Genomic DNA, 12,579 nt, shown 5'->3' with positions numbered 1-12,579 from the left:
CTTGTCACATTGAACTCCAGATGCTCCTACCCAGGAGAACCATCCAGGCCCTCTCATCCCTCTTCATTCCCTCCAACAATTTAGTAATGAAATATTGATTTTTAGTTAGATTCATATTGATGCTATTAGCTTTGCATTGATAAATCACCCGTCGGTGGCGGAGCAAGTGTTTGCCATGCCGAGAGCTTGCGAGATTACAGTCAAGTCATTGATGTGTTAATTTGATGGATATCTTTGATTTCTGTGTCGTTTTTTTCTTTTCTTTTCTCTTCTTTACTTCATCCTCCCACCTCTTTCTGCAAACTGTGTTTCATAACAATGCCTGAGCAGAAATCACACTGAACTGAATTTATGGGACTCCATTTCCTTGGGAGTGCCATTAGCCTCCATCTGTCTGTTTTCTCTCTCTCTCTCTCTCTCTCTCTTCTTTGCCTCTTCTCTATCTCTCTTTCTTTATCTATCTATTTTTACACCTAGGTGATATTATATTCTTCACGTCTTATCACCCACTCAGTAACACACTGTCAGCCTGCTAACATCCCAATTAGTGTCTTTAGAGAGAAGCACAGTACAAACAAAAATCGCTCCCAATCTGCTTATGGAAGGCCAGTCAATAAGCAGTGCAGACAGTATTGACCCATGGATCTTACTTAACAGGAGAGTTCAGTTACAGTTGAATTTAATGAATATGAATGACTGGGTGTAATTTTTGTACACGTCTATGTTAAATCACACTTAATTCGGGTCATGGATAGATTGTAAAGGAAATGATAGGACTTTCAGCTAACCACCTGCTTTCTCTCTTGTCTTTTTTTCCCTCTTTCTTTTATGGCCCACATTTAAGAAATATTGCTTTTGTTAGATCACTGCTGCAGTGACATTTTGATTAAATTAATGTGAAATTATTACAGTGATGTTTAAAAAATGTCCTCTCATTATATGCGATTAAGGACAATTCAATTTTTTTTCTTCAAAACTACCCCACCACACACACCACACACATATATAGGCAAGATCAAGTTTGCAGTCTTTAAGGCACCAATTTTATATAATCGATCTGCACCAAAAATGTCTCTGCGTCTGGCATTTTCAAAGTCAGGTTTAAAGCCTTCGTGTCCGTCCCAAACTAAGAAAGACGAAAACAACCGGAAGACCTCATTATGTGGCACTGTGGTTCAAGGCTAAAGACTTTATCCTGATTCACTGGCCAACAACATGGCGTCAGTTCAATAAAGAACAAGGTTACAAAATGGTGCATCGCGTCCAGCAAGTGGTCATGGTGATTCCACGGTTGCAGTGCACTAATAGCTGTTATTATTTTCCATCTTTCAAACAATATCTCAGTTCATAAATTTAACATTGGACAGATGCATGTTCCTGGTGAAATTAAATCTCTCTCTCTCTCTCTTTCTCTCTCTCTCAATAAATTAGCAAATATAGTTAATGTGTTTAACTAGCATGCATGCCATGAGGGTGTTAGCAGTTGCTAATAATGCACTTAATTAAAAAAACTATTGTTATTATTTTAAAAACTGACTTTCAGTCTTTAAATTAGGGTAATAAGATTGTGTGCTCAAAGTACCATAATCAGTCATCATTTCACTTAAAAAAGAAAGAAAGAAAAAAAAAGAAAGAAAAACAAGCTTGGACTTGGAATATTTAAAATATTTTTTGCAGGCGAATGTGGTCTGGTGTGACTGGTGTGAACTAAAACGAACAGTACGAAAATTAATAACAGATAACTGACAACTCATGGAAAAACGTGTTTAAATGTGAGATGATAAATGGATCCAAACATTATTGTAAAATTTGCTGTTTGAGGTTTAAGAGCCAGGTTATTGTTTAAAAAAAAAAAAAGGAAAAAAAAAAGAAAAAAAATTTTTGGAATAAGGTGGAACAATCTCCGACATTGTTTATCTGGATTATTTTATAAAAAAAAAAAAAAAGATTACATCACAGAACCTTGAAATTTTAACAGGTATGTGTAAACTTTTTATATCCACTGTATTTATAAATATTGTATCAGGTACAGGGACTGGACAGAAAATGAGAGCCGAAAAAAGTCCTTTAAAACTGGAGAACTATTCCTCAGCACTACATTAAAAGTACAAGAAAGTCTGGCTATTCAGAAGCAAAATGTGAAGATCTGTGGTGCGCCCAGCTGCCACTCCATAATGAATCTTTTGAATCGTTTCAATGGAAATTGGTCACAAAAAAGACAAACAAGCAATACTAAAAACCTGTGTCTGGACACACAACTGTAAATAATTTAGTTGAGGCATTAGAACAGAAACATAAAGTATGTATTAAAACCTGGTTATAATGATTTTATATTTTATCACTCCAGCAATAAAATTTAGACAGCTCTATTTATAGTATTCTCATTTCTGTTTATCTCATGACAAATTTTTTAGATATATGCTTGCTGTACAGTATGTGAGAAGAAGAAAGTTTCCCTTTTGGGCCTTGTAACCTAAAGAGAACTCCTTGTGATGGCATGAGAAAGAAACGTTGACATTCTGCAGGATGTCAACGTTTCTTTCTTATGCCATCACAAGGAGTTCTCAAGGAGTTTCACTTTACGTTGTTGCTTTTGCTTTGCAAATATAATAATAATAATAATAATAATAATTATTATTATTATTATTATTATTATTTGTCGCATGTACAAATTTACAGCACCGTAAAATATTTTTATTTTTTTGCATATCTCAGTTAGAAAGTTGGGGCCGGAGCACAGGGTCAGCCAGGATACAGTGCCCCTGGAGCAGATAGGGTTAAGGACCTTGCACAAGGGCTCAAACATGGCAAGTTGGCGATGCTGGGGCTTGAACCCACGACCTTCTGATCAGTAACCCAGTACCCTTAACCGATTGAGCCAAATATAAGATCTACATGTGTTTTTGTATTACTGTCATTTTTTCTGAATTTCTGGATTTTTGTCCCTATAAGTACTCCTGCTATAATCATAAAAACTTATGTGCTCATCTCAGACTCCTATTTACACTCTACTCATGTTGAACATCCTGTAAACTGAATGAGTACTGTTTGTCTTTAGTCTTCTTCACCTGTATACTGTAATAATTTTTCTTTTTCAGATGTCACACAGAATAGGGTACAAGCCTGACTTCTGTCAAGATTTCTTCCTAACGTCTTCTCAGGGAGTTTTTTCTTTGCCGATGCCACCTCTGGTTCCTCATTACCGATCTAAATCTACTTGATTTTATCTATTGTTACAATGTTTTTTTTCGTTATTCAAATTGTAACACTAACATTTTCAGAAAAGTATAGAATTACCGCATCCTGACCTTCCAAACTGATATATCTTCTCCAGATAGAACAGATGCCTAATTCTTATTCGCAACATCCAAATGGGAGTTCATATTTCCCACAATAGAGTCCACAAACTCCACAGATCTTTATTATTTCATAGTGAGGACAGTGAGTGTCTACAACAACCTCATAAAAGTCTTGAAGATATGTTACCATGAATTTAAAAAGAATATATGCTTTGCAACACTGACGCGGTACTGTCAGAGTAAAAAGCTCTCTCTCTGGGATAAGACGGAGTGGCTCGCCTTGCTGTTGTGTTGATATCAGACACAGGCTCTTCATCAGAAGAGTAATAGACCCGTGAAGCTAACCAGGAGGCCCAAGGCTGTTTGTTAGCTCCTAACAAGGTGAGCTGGCTTCCACTGAACAGCACACCAGCACCGCAAGATTTATTATGGATCCCTGTGTCTGCCGGCCAAGTACTTCTCAGTACGGATGGGCTGAGTGTTATTAGAAAGTTTTGGACCTTTATTATCTCAACATTTTTATGAAACTTTACAGAGATGGTAGATCGGGCGTGAATAGATGATGGATGCGTACGAGGATGGATGATGTTCTGCCTCTATATAGTGATCAGTATATGAAGAATAGCTGTGTAGGAACAGGCTTCCTGAAATCTTACTTTGAAGGCCAAGGGGATGGATGTTAAGTATTAATCTTCAAATAGCGTATATTAAGCTACATGTTAAATATATACAGTATATTCAAGTATGCAAATAGTTAGCGCAGAATGAAGTGAGACGGATTTTTCTTTTCTTTTTTTTTTTAAACTCAGCTTAATCTTCTTCTAGGAAAAATTCTGTACTGTCTTGGGCTCTGATCCCTCGTTCAATACAGTTAGCTGGTGTCATCCAGCGGTCAGTCTCAGAAAAGGAGGGGGGAGTGTTTTGGAAGCGCTTTCAGCAGTGCTAATCGTCTTGCTCACTGTCAATCGCATGTCAATATTAGCAGCCTGGCCCTCATCCGTCAAAGCAGTCACTGATGGCTCCCTTGTTAGCGTTGATCACCTGGCCTCAACCGCACCAGCCGTGGCATCATCCATCACTCACCCTGTACCTGTTTTTCTATCGCTGGTGGCTAATAGCTGCTGCTCGATTGTCTCCTTTACCCCGAGTGATACAAAGTTAGCAGAGCTGCGGGATGATGACAAGGGGGAAATCGAGAGGAGAAGCTCAAACCTTTCAAGTGTGTGCACTGAAGTAATGAGCCATGGCAGCCACATATACCTGAGCCTGCTTTGATAAAGGTGAGCTGACGTGTTGGGGCCAGATTAGCGCTTTCCGTGGCCCAGGCACATGTCCATCTATCATCGGGATCCACTTGGGAGGAGAGGAAAATGTTAGCAGAGCGTTAAGCAAGCCTAAAGGGAAGGCAGAGGGAAGTGTTAGAACAGGAGCTAGTACTTTGTAGTCATCATTAGGCCTCCAAATAGGACGTTGGTGGCCAGAAGGCTTCTGATCTCAATATCAGCTAGAGCAGCCCCCAGTATTAGTGAAATATGATACGTGTCTGTGGGCTATTCATCCTCCGTGTCCATCTGTATTCATCTTCCCTTCATTTCTCCATTTTCTTTTATCTCGCCAATAAAAGGAACAGGCAAACAGATATTCGAGAACAATAGCCGGTGCTGTGTTGCGCTTGTGCAGTATAAATTGTCTTTGGTGGTTGTGTTGCTGGACCGCAGCATCCGCAGGATGATTAATTCAAACTTAACAGCAGAGTAGACACTAATATTCATCACCTTGCCTGCATAGCACGGGAACGCCAACCTAGACACTCTAATTCGTCCATGCGCACTAGGCTATGTTATAATACAGCTGGTAAACAAATAAAGTGTGGTATGAAAGGGAAAAAAAACATATTAAAAAAAAGCAAAAGTGGTTGTAGTTGTTACTTACTGTAGCTGTAGTTAATTCCCTGCTAACAAACACATCTAGGTAAAATGCTAATATTTATATTTTGCGCTCGTAATTAGCATAAATTGTAGCATGCAGATTTGAGTGTGTTCTGTCCCATAGGGCAATATTGTGTATTATGTATCACTTTGTGCTCTATTGTGTTGTTCAGAGGTTCAGTTGAAAACAAATCCCCGTTGTTGAATAGGGGAAGCATTGCTAGCATCCGTTTTAGCTTTTAAATTAGCATTTATAATTTATGATTAAGCACGGCTCTATAACAGAAAAATAAGACTTTACCACACAGATTTATATGCTGCTTTAGAAATGTGTTCTAGACACACAGTCCCTTTTTTTCTTCAAGAAAGACAGAACTATTTTGTTTCATTGTTCTTCACATTGTTGTTTGCTTCCTGTTCAAACAAAAGAGACAGCTTATGCTGTAAATGATCTATTCACTGCGACTTTCATGTTCTCATATGTTAATGCACAAAGCCAAATCCACACAAAAATGGCTGAAGAAATATGCGTCTGTCGAATGCCAATTTTTTTTTCTTTCTTCCTTTCTTTTTTTTTTTGTCCCTCCTTGTCACCAGGGAGCAAGAGTTTTACAAGCATGCCAACATGGCAGCCCTGGGCATGATTACGAACAAAAATGCTGACTTCATTTTCACGTTTCTTTTCTCTCAATAGCCAGAAGATCTCATCAGCAGTGTTTCTCTTCAGCATCTGTTATGAATATGATGGCCACCTGTCCCACGTTCCCTGGAGATAGGGGAGACGGGACAGACAATTTACACATGTAAAATGCCAAAATATGGTGTTCTCACCAAAGTCCTCCTCCTGTTGTTCACAAGAGAGCCACACACCTTTGTGCTGAAGGTGGGGTTTTGTTTTGTTTTGGGGTACTTTTTTTGTATTTTTACTTTATTTTATTAATTTAGTAATTCTCTGGTTAAACATGTAGAAGAGTCATGTAACAGTAAAAAAAAAAAAAAAAAAAATCACAGTCACCATCACTTACAATTTATTTTATGAAAGTAATTCAAGTTTTTAAACATTAGGCTCATTATTTAACTGTGTACAATATCATGTCTCTTTACTCAAGGCTTCCCAGCAAAACCGTTCCAGCCACCGAACATCAAGGTCTGAAATTACATTATTTATAGGGGGACATGTTTTAAGTTGAACCTATTTAATTTAAAAGAGCAGAGAAACTAGCTAATACTCACTCTCTCACTCACTCATTCTCTATACCGCATGTCATGTTTAGGGTCACGGGGTGCCTGGAGCATATCCCAGGAGACTTAGCGCACATGGTGGGATTCACCCTGGACTGGGTGCCATTTCATTGCAAAATGCAAGCACATGCTCCTACACCCCGGGCATTTTGGAAACGACAATTAGCCTACCATGCATGCCTTTGGACTGACCAGAGAACCAACAGAGCATGGGGAGAACATGCAAACTCCACACACACACAGTCATAGGTGCGAGGCCGCAGTGCTAATCATATAGTAACTCCACCTTTCCGCCATCAGCATAATTTTGATAATGTCGGGTTTACCCACTGCATCAACAAGGAATAAAACAACAATAATGATTTTTGCTTATATGCTTGATAGACCCCGGGACGTGTTTGTTACCAGCGAAAGAAATGATTTCCTTGCAGATTTTGACATGCCATAAATCCTCAAACAAAAAGAATATACCATAACTTAGGTGAGTTTGAACACTGGCTACTTTTTAATGCATGCCCCGGATGTGGTTAAACAGATCTGTAAAATGTCTGGGTTTGTGTAAAGTGTTCCCTTGAGCGCGGGAGAAAGAAATCAATGCTCCGCTCTGTTAAATTTCTCCCTTCTGTATTCTCTGTTTGGTGATTTGTTTTAATGTTGACAGTCTTGACAAGCTCAAGAAGGTGAAAATGCCAGATGATGTAGAATACAGTGGGCATATTTCAAATACGTTCTCGTACATTCTTCTCACCTTGAGGATGTGAGAAACTATTTTAGTTTGACACCTATAGATATTTTCTACCGCCGCGGTTAAAATCATCAGCTAATGGTCCGACACGATGCGGCACTCAGTCATTCATAAAAATGAACAAACTAATTTATTATTGAAAGCTAAACAGTCGTTTAATGCGGAAATCAATCCTAATGGGCCTGAACGTGATTACAGGCATTAACGCTTTACCTCGTATGTTTTCATATGGTAGATAATGAACAGATAGTCATTTTGAACCTGCCATGTTATTCCAAAATGTATAATTTGAATGGAACTAGGTATTATTTGAGGCTACAGCTAAACATTTGCTCATTTTTATGCGGTTGTCACACAGCCCATACACCATCACTCTGCAAAAAATAGCAGCTATTGAAGTCGCGGAAATAGTTACAGTGTGACAACTAAACATAGGTGTTCTTCTTTAAGCTAAATGCGATTCTTTAGGCGAGTTTAAGTACCTGTTGATATGCACAAAAGAAGGACGTGTTAATAGATACTGTTATGTGTAGGGGGGAAGCACGGCGTGTTGGCGTTCAGCTAGGCAGATTGCTGTCGGGCTCACCGTAAGGCAGCAATAAAGAGTTAATGACATGCTGTGCCTGCCTCACGCCTCCTCTGCCTCGGCTCCCTATTGTAAAGGCCCGCGCAACACAAAGCCGCCAAGAGGGATAAGCAGACAGAGACGACGGGGCTGCCAATGAGCAGGAAATGAAACAAAGAGACGGGGGATGGCCTGATAGCAGTGATTATTACCCAAAATATAATATAAAGATGACAGAGAGCATGAGAGGGAGGAGGACAACCATGCCACCCACTTAGCCCCTCATAATGAAAATGAGGAAGGTGCAAATACAAGCAGGAGGAGACAAACCATTTACATGACAGTGTATATGTGTGCCGAACATCTAAATGTCCCACTGAACTCCAAGCCAAAACGGATAGGCCCAGTGTGTGTGTGTGTGTGTGTCGGATTTTTTTTTTTTTCATCTTCTGGATGCATGCCAGCCAGGCAGAGTTTAGCCACAGCTTTTAAAAAGCCAGTTAGTCTAGGCTGTAAAGTGTATACAAGCTCTCTGCACTCTCATAACACACGAATGCCAATGTACGTGGATGATCAATGTGCTTTTCTTTCATGAGCATATTTTTTAAATTAACTGCCCGACACCATTAACGTCTCAGTGACATGCGAAACGAGGCTACAACGCACCCACAACGAGTTAAATCCCTGGCTTATGAAGATATTACCATGTATTAGCAGCTCTCACTCCCAAACAGATGAAATCCGCAGTAAGTTGACTTTAAATCAATAGTTTTCAATTGCAAGCAGCTGAAGTTTTGGGCTGAGATGAAACAAAGTCGTGGTCGTTGCGTCTGGTGAATAAATCTTCGGGTCGCGCCCTCCACACGGGTGATGGGAATGTCACTGGAAGAGAGTACTGCAGGAATGAACTCACGCTGTATTAAGAAAAAAACATTACAATTTTTTTTGTTCCGAGGTATAGAGCAACTAGATTAAAAAGGATCAGAGGGAGTTATTTGATTAAAAAAAGTTCTTAAATGAGTAATAAAACACTTTGAGGCATGCTGTTATAAGAAAGTAATCAATACCGCATCACTGCATTACTGTTTCCACCTTACTGTTGATCATTTCCAGTGATTTATTCTTCTTATAACACGGCAATTCACCAACCACAAATCTGTATTAATTAAACAATGATTCAGTGTAGTTTTTATCCATTGACTATACGGTTATATTTATTGTTGTGAAACATCCATGAGACTTAAATAGCAACTTGTCAATTTCATAATTATTATTAGGTTTGTTACATTTATTTTAGAACACGTATAAGGACGTAAAAGTAACCAGGACTGTGTTTTAAAAAATTTTGTGGATGAAAGCATAAAACCAACTGACATTTACAGAAGCCTTCAAACACGTACGGTGAGAAGACTTTTAGCCACAGCAAAGCATTTGAACAATAATCCTGCTGTCCTTGTGGAAGCCTGATGCTTGATAATCAATAGAAAACCTATCAATTTTTCAAACCATTCACAAACACCACTTGCACGTTACAGGAACTCACCTAAGAGATATTACAGTACCTACCTGTATTGGGGCATGACATCTCTTCAAGCCATTTCCACATGTTTGGGCCATTAAAGGAGTTCCTGGGCAGCCAACGTTTCAGACATGAGGCAGACAGTCTCTGGGGTACTGAGAACTTTCTGCCTTGACAGTATCCAAGCACTAGTAAAACGCTGGCACAAATGCATTAGCGTAGCAGGGATTCTATAGAGAAATAAAGGCAGATTATCTCATAACTGTATTCTGTTATTTTGCATAATTAAAAAGTCCCGGGTTGACTTGAACGCCCCTCATACGTTATTATAAACCTTTTAAACAGAAGTGCGGTTGTCGAAAATTAATCGGAATTGAGAACTCCCTCAAATCTTTATACCAGAACTAATATATTTAACATCAGCTAGCATCACCCTTACTGAATGCAAGAAATCCTAGCTCCATTTATGTGCAGACGTTCGTTCAATACAGCGTGAGAAGAAGCAGCCCTCTCCCCTCTGTCTGACCCTCATGGGCATGGTGTTCTATTATGTTTTAATATGATAGGCAGATTCTATTTCCTGTCCATCAATCAGCCACTTAAAATGTGCTGTAGTAGAGATTATGATGAGCAAATTACACATACGAGGGATCTCAGCCTCCGAATGGCTATGGGAGCCGTTAAGAGTATAATTAACCTTGTGTTAAGTGGCATTTGCTAATGATTAATGCGCAGTATTAAAAAAGGTAGATTGTTTCCAACAATGAATATCTCAAACACACTCGGCTCATAGGGATAGTTCGACACCGACACACCTCCTTATTCCTACACAAATTGATATTAGCACCATTATCCTTCTGTGCATGCGATGTGATGGTAGTGTAAGATGCATTTGTTTAGTACATCAATGAATTATCTGGAACAACAAGAAGTATAATGCTTGCTCATTTGTAGCTCAGATAGTATTCAGGTCTATTTAATAAGTTCATTTAAAATAAAATAAGAAGTAACATCATCAGTAAAATGTAGAGCAGGCTACAGTTAATTAGTATTATATGCATGATATTATATTATGTGGTGATTTCATACTTTAATTTATTTTAATTTGGGAATTGGTGTTTTTTTTCTTTTGAGAAAAAAATGTCTTATACGATCTTATAAAGGTGTTATGTCTAGAGCCTATCAGATTGTTATTATTATCATTATTATTACTAATCTGTAAAAAAAAAAAATACAATAAAAAAAGGTACAGACTACCAGTCAAATGCATTTAGTTTTAAATCACCATTAAATATTGTAAAAATAAGCCAAAATGGTTAGGGTGAGCCACAAGCGAACTGAAATCAAGCAGCATAAACAGATTCCCCAAATGTAAAAAGCACTTTAACAGCAATTAATCAATAATCTTCATTTCTCATTATCTCATTATTATTGTCAAAAAATTTAACTCGTTTAACCTGGCTCAGTCCTCTCATAAATGTTCAAAGTGTCTCTGATACTTAAAAGCATTGTGTTCCATTTTTTCTTTTCTTCCGTATTGGAGAATTAACGTACATAAGTAAATGATGCTGGAATAGTGGCCAGTGTTTGCTGGCAAATTATTTGGCTTTTTTTTATTTTTTGGCACACACAAAAATCCACAATTAGTGCATGAATTTTTAAAAAATGTTTTTGTTGCATCCACAGGGATGACAGTGAGTCTTAACGAAGAGAAGAAAAAGGGAAAAATAAAGGAAAGAAAACCTATTATATGTGTATATGTACATGTGTAAATGTTGTATACATCATCCAAATTTTGCTTTTTAGTATTAAATAAAATAAAATGATGTAGTAGGATGGACGTTTATGTGTTGATTAATGGAGGTAATAGAGTGTAAAATGCATCCTGTATATTCTTCTCTCTTGCTATCTGGTTAAAAAAATTATTATTATTATTATTATTATTATTATTATTGTTATTTATAATAATAATAATAATAATAATAATGTAAAAAAAAGAATCATAATTCTTATGTTTTTAGACATTTTTATCAAACCAAAACATGATGAAAGTGAGGGGGGTGCAGAGTCTGCTGAGGCGTTTGTGTCGAGCTGCCATGTCACGTCTACCTGACAGGAGGATGTAAAGATTTACCGTGATTCAGCTTTGTCGCGAGAAAGAGGCCCTACTCCCTCTCTGTTCTTTTATTTCTCTTTCTCCTGCTTTCACTCACTCAGGCCCTGGCCTCTTTGCTAGCCTTTCATAGTGCAAGACGCCTGTCATTCTAATCATCTTGCTGCGCGTCTTCTGTACCTCCGACTGGCCGAGTCACAGAAAAGGAGAGAGAAAAAGACGCCGAAAGAAAGAGAAATGAGAGCGAGAGCAGAGTGCTGGCTGCCAAGGAACATATGCCTTTGTAACAGTCCCCACTTCCTGAGCCCTGAAGCGAACTCGTGATGGTCTTCTCAGCCGTCACTGCCTGCCAGGGCAGCCATGATCCGTGTCTGTTAAACTCGAGTCTGACTGATGCTGTCAGGAAGCCTTATCCTTGTGCTGTATCGTTGACGACATCTGCATAAAAATCGTAACTTAGAAAAATAGGAATGAGGGACGAGCTCAGAAAAGGCTACATGCTTCAAGACATTCAATTCATTCCCATAAACTAAACTAAGATGTTGATAAGCAAATCCAAGAGATTTAAAGTGTTTAAAATATTTCTTTTCGCAATTCCTTTTTTTTTCATTATAATTTTTTTATTGAATGAAACTTGCTCATCATGTTCTGAATGTTGACCTAACTGTAGAAGTTTCTAGAGCCAGTCTCCGAGAAACGAGCTATATTCATGGTGTCTCAGCTTGCTATAGTGTGCCATCTGCTGGTCTTCTGGGTAACAAACTCATCACTGTCAGTGCACTCAGGATTCTGCCTTTGTCTTATATAATTCCATAATCATTACTTACCATGCCATTTAAAAATGTACCTGCATTCAAGCATGTCACATTACAAGGCTTTTTTAAGTTTATGCATGGAAGAAGGTGTTGGTGAAGTGTCTATAACAGCAGCTCTGACAATAGTTTCAGTTGTAGTTCAACTTTTAAATGTACTCATTATAAAACCTTTTTGTTTTTTAATAGTAACAGTTTATACAGGAACTTGTATTGCAGGTGCAAGTAGTGTTTTTGGAAGGACTCTCTGGTGTCAGCACAATGTAACAGTCAGAAGCGAAGCTGTCAGTTTGAACGGCCTTCAAGACAGAGAGATTTAATATTTGATGGTAACACGACATGACTCCTTTTTTCCA

Source organism: Clarias gariepinus, chromosome 3, assembly GCF_024256425.1.
Source record: "Clarias gariepinus isolate MV-2021 ecotype Netherlands chromosome 3, CGAR_prim_01v2, whole genome shotgun sequence".
NCBI lineage: Eukaryota > Metazoa > Chordata > Actinopteri > Siluriformes > Clariidae > Clarias > Clarias gariepinus.
This window is presented reverse-complemented; position numbering follows the sequence as displayed.